This window comes from Myotis brandtii, unplaced genomic scaffold (assembly GCF_000412655.1).
Source record: "Myotis brandtii unplaced genomic scaffold, ASM41265v1 scaffold79, whole genome shotgun sequence".
NCBI lineage: Eukaryota > Metazoa > Chordata > Mammalia > Chiroptera > Vespertilionidae > Myotis > Myotis brandtii.
In genome coordinates this window covers 3809020-3814760 of record NW_005371173.1, presented here as the reverse complement: position 1 = coordinate 3814760, position 5741 = coordinate 3809020, and positions in this window count along the sequence as shown.

The window sequence follows — 5741 nt, the reverse complement described above, 5'->3', positions numbered from 1 at the left end:
ATTAAAGATTAACAATTAGACATAGGTTGAAATGACTATTTCTAAACTCAACTATTATAAGGATAGGGCTACAGAACTTAAGGCAGTAGTTGCCTGTTATTGTTGTCCCAGGAATGAAGAGTATCAGGACTGAATCATTCTGCCCATAGTCCTTGACATCTGGATTCAAACCTCATTTTAAGTGTTCTGGTTGACCACCAGGTTCCACATGATATCAGGTCAATGCCTTGCATGCTTGGTGTAGCTGAACATCCTTCTTATTTTGAGAACACCTGGATTCCAGGCAACTAGAAAATAATTCTTTCACTTCTGAAAGGTGCTCTTGACTTTTTCCTGAGGACTTTCATAAATAACTATGTCAATAGTTTACAATAGAATACTGTGTATGTGTGTGTGTGTGTGTGTGTGTGTGTGTGTGTGTGTGTGTCTTTCAGTCATGTCTTCTGGGACATCAAAGAATTGTAGTTTTGAAGATAATTTTATAATTGGAGCAGATTTTAGTTCCACAAGAAAGTCCATTAATTTTTCATTTTGATGACTTGATCTCAAAAGTTATTAAAGATCAAAGCATCCCAAAATTTTTATAGAAGGAAGAAGAGAAGAATTATAATGATCATAGTTATCTGGACTGGGAATTCTCATTTGGTATATATTTCCTAGAACTTTTTGGTGAAGATTAAATGAGAAAAAAATTGTTTCTATTATAAAGAGGAGGCTTGATAATTGTTAACTTTCCTCATTATATCCTTCATCGTCATCAATGACATCAATTTTCTTTTATCAGAAATCATTATCATGAACAGAGTATGTTACCCATGCCTGTACCTCCCATTTTTTTTATTTTTTTATTCCACTTCTAGAAGTGTGATGTCTACCCTACCACTGGCATTCATAAGTATTCTTATGTCCTTTTAACCAGCTTTTCTATTGAAATTTCTCCAGATAGTTTCTAACTCACACGTGTTAATCTTTTCTTTAGAGAAAATGGTTACTTGCCTTCAACTATTCTGTGAAATATGACATAAACAAGCCATTTGATATATTTATAATATAGTTTATACCTGTTGCTAGGGATGACAAATCTTGCTACACATTAAAACACTTTGAGAAATAGAAAAAACAAACACATACACCAGGAACAAATATAAAGCTCACATTCTAATTAAACCAATAAAATTAGAATCTCCGAGGTTGGGACCTTGAGATGACTTTTTAAAGCCTTTTCCCATTCCCCCATCCCTGTGATTATAAAATATAGACAAGGGTAAAAATCACTGCTTCACATAAAGCAACATGCCTCCTCTACCTACATTACAGACATTCAGAATCACAGTAACTGAGGATCCACACGCTCATTAAGACATGGTTCTGTCACAGTATATTTCTTTTGCAATAGGCTCCCAGTAAGGAAGAAGGCTGATATTTAACAGGCATCACACATTTTTACATCAAGTTCCTATAGGCAGCAATATCTGAAAACCCAGTTTACTGTGAGATCTATTAAGTCCCAACCCCAGCAATTTCTATAGACTTCTTATGGTCATTTCTACAGAGTTCAAATAATAGCAGACAATATAGTTGTCTTTCTTGATATGGACTCTAACTTAGGCTGGGTTCCCTAAATACAGAGGCTGGGGCAAAACTTCCATGCAATTGTAAGGCAGAAGCAGTGAGTGAAAATGGTGAAGGAGGCAAGGAAAAATGGAAAGCAGATATAAGGTAGAGTTTTAGTGAGATAGTCACAACTTCAAGTTTCTAGACAGGCCATATTGAATCCCTGTCCCTTGGAACAGTTCTTCATGGTGGAATGTAGACAGAGGAATTTGGCTATCTCCTTTTCATTTCCTGTCTATCACTGGTCAGAATTCACCTCCCTGTCTTTAATCCCCTAAATGTCCAGTTTATATTTCTTAGGACCTCCTGATAGTCACTAGGTAAACAAGATACCACATCTTGCTCTGTGGTACTTCCTCTAGGTCTAGAAATAGTAGAAAGATCCAGAGCCTTCAAAGGTCAAAATAGACCTTGGAGCTGCTGAGCCTTTTGCCTCATCAGGTGTGATGGGAGTCATGCCAATGTCTGCACCCCATAACTGAAGAGGTTGAGATAAACAGCGGTATTGAGAGATAAAGTGTTAGTGGTGGTGGGCAGGCCTAGCCTTCATCAAACAGCTGAGCAATCAGGATGAAACCAAACAAATCTGGGGAGACACAGATTCTGATACAGATTCCAAACCTTCCAGATGGGGAAAACAGTGACCTGCACTGTTATTATCAGTAAGCCTGATGTGATGCCTTCACAATGAGTTCCACTATGAAACCACGCCAACAGGGTAAAGTGAACTAGGGATTGTATTGACTACAACACTGTTGATTTTTTAATCCAAACCCTATTTTCTTCTTGGGACTTGAACCTTAAATGTCTGAGGTCACTAAGTTTAGAAATAGAACCAAAGGGGCAACAGTGACTCACCATTCAAACTCTAGCTCTCCTTCCGTTTCCCAAGTCACTTCTCAGTCTATTATTGAGGTTTTCCCCCTCCACCTACCCCCTAAATATTAGTATTTCCTAGTGAACAATTTCCTAAATTTTGTCCTAAAGAATAGTCTTCCATGAATATTTGTCCACTAATCCTCTTCCCAAACCACCCTAGGTAAAGTCAGTTCACAAAAGGCCACCTGCCTTCTTGTATGTTTATATTTTAAGCTTATTTAATTGAATACATAACAGGTGCTAACATTGCTGTAAACCCTTGAACTCATTATCCCATTTGATTAACCTGGCAACTCTATTAGGTTGATATGATTATTAGCTGCTTTAACCCACAAGGCAACAGAAGCTAAAAGAATATCGATACCCTTGTAAGAGGACAAACTCGAATCTGAGCCTTAGCCTTCTAGCTCTATGGTCTGTGTTCTTAAGCATTACACTGCAGCTTTCATGCACATTATACTATCACAGTTTCTAGGGAGCTGTGCAGTAAATAAACTTGGCTAACATTGTTCAAGCTTGTACAGCCTAAACATATTTGACCAATTTATTTTATTGTGTTTGCTGTTGAGATAAACTACTGAACCCCTAAAGCAGGGGTCCTCAAACTACGGCCCGTAGGCCACATGCGGCCCACCTAAAACATTTATCCGGCCCGCTGAAAACATTTATCCAGCCCGCCAGGTGTTTTTGCCACTGCTGCCTGTCCTGCTTAGCAGCCGACTCGTCCCGGGCCCGCAGTGCGCATGTGTGGAATGTCTGAGGGACAGTGAACTGGCCCCCTGTTTAAAAAGTTTGAGGACCTCTGCAAAAGGGTAGTGGTCTTAAAAACAGAGTTTGGGGACTATTGCCTCAATGCACAGCACTTTGTTCTCTGTTCCTTCATATCCTCATTCTTGGTGATCCCTTGTATATTTTCAGGTGGCTTTATACTGAAGGTTAAAAAAGCATAAGAAGACTTCTGGCAATGCAGTTAGGGTTTCTGAGTTTTCTGCAGTGAGGAGGTGGCAGGGCCATGTGGTAACAATGAATTTCACAAAGCTTTCTCAGCTCTAGGGTACTTAGCAGCCTGTCTGCTTCTCTTGGTGATCCCAATGCAGGGCCTATCCAGCATCCATCCACCTTGACTTGGTACAACCTATTTCTTTGGTAAATACAAAAGTAGCTGGAGCATGACCAAAAGTGTGATGATAACTGCTTCCAACAACCAGTTCTGTAGAAATGCTGAATCAGTTGGGTGCAGGTTCAGTGTGCCCAGTCAGCAAGCCAAGGAGCTGAAGGAATTTGCAGGGAGAACCATTTCTAATAGTGGTGATTCTATACACACTCATAAGCCAGCTCAACCTGTTTACAATCTGAACACTCCCAGTGGGTAGAATATATATCTAAAATCTGTCTCTGAAATTCTTCTCAAGCATGCCTCCTCTCCCCCTTTACCACAATCACTATCATACAATCCTCATCATTGCTTGTTTCTATGTTTACAATAACCTCTTCTAAATTGTTCTCCCACCTCTGGTGTTCTACTGGTCCATTTGTCCTCAGAAGATCTCTTTATTCTCTTTGGACTGAGTTACATGCCACAGTGCTTAGACTTTTGCAGTACACAAGTGAAGATCTCGAGAAAGGGGCTGGAATTCCTGCTATTCTGCACAGTGGAAGCTTTAGTAATTAATGTCAACACTAAAAAGAGGTATAGAATTATTCATGCTCCAAGCAATAAAGCAAGGAATGGTCCTGATTATTCTATTTCCCTGCTTAAAAAATGATCACTGTGTCTCTGCTGCTGCTCTACATTGTTCTGATGCCCCAATATGATGGGAGGTTATTCACAACCAGTATAAACAAATAGTCTCAGCTTCATCTGCTTCCTTCTTAAGCTCATATAATTTAGTCCTATTGAAGTTGCTGAGTGTTTTCAGATTTCCACATTTCTTTGCTCTCATTTATCTCTTTACTTGGGCATTACCACTACACATTTCCTAAAGCAAAAATTTAATGGAACTTTCCCTTTGGATAAATAACTGAATGAATAAATTCTCAGACGAGGAAACAGATTCAGAAAGATGGATTTACTCAGTGCTAGAGATGTAGTTAGAAGCCATGCTCCTGATCCCAATTCCCTTCTTCATATGTCAGTGGCATCCTCATTCGAACTCTCATTAACACCAGTCTGATAGGATTCTTCATAACAATTGTTTACCTAGACCTAAGGTGACCTGCCCAAATCATGTCTCTCACCTGGCTCATACTGTCTGTGTTGCCATTGCAACTTAGAAATGTCTATTCACTACAGTTCTTATCACCTTGCCCAAATATTGAAAAGCCCAGGTTCTTGCAGTGACAAATTGATGGTCAAAACTGGACAATATTCTGACCATTATATTGATAAGCAACATACACCCCAAAATGACTTGTCATGAAAAATATGTGCAATTTAGGACTTGGTATTTTTAAATATATTTTTTATTTGTTTCAGAGAGGAAGGGAGAGGGAGAGAGAGCTAGAAACATCAATGATGAGAAAGCATCATTGATCGGCTGCCTCCTACACGCCTCACTACTGGGGATTGAGCCTGCAACTAGGGCATGTGCCCTTGACTGGAATTGAACCCAAGACCCTTCAGTCCACAGGCTGATGCTCTATCCATTGAGCAAAACCAGCTAGGGCAAGGACTTAGTATTTTTTTAGTTGCTTCTCATACCTGGAGACAAGGGAGACCATAAAGATGCTCTGTTCCTGAGGACAATGATGGAAGAGCCATTTCAGAACCAAAGGTCACAGAAGAGGCAGCAGGAGTGGGCCTGAGATGAACTTCACCCAATGTCCACTCTATTTGCTGAGCTAGTTTCAATTTTAGAAAAACCCTCTGGTGTGGTAAATTTTCTAAGGGCAGAAGAAACATAACTTCAGCTTGAAGGGTGTCTGGAGAGAAAATAATCTGATTTTGGAATTTAGGATATGAGCATTTTAGCTCACTGAATTGTAATTTTATTTATGCTCATGCTTAACTGTAGCTTCCAAGTATTTTTTTTTATGTCATTAAGCACCAATGGTGCAGCCAGAAGACTAGAAAGTAAGATGCTGCTTTGTTTACTTTTGTTACCATTCAGCATTTCATCTAGTAACTTATGGGAGACCTCTGGCTATATTCACAATGATGGTGACAGAAGTTTATATAAATGCAGTGGGATTCCACTGGTTTGCAGCATACTAAATCTCAACACATGAATGGAAGTCGTTGGAGAGTT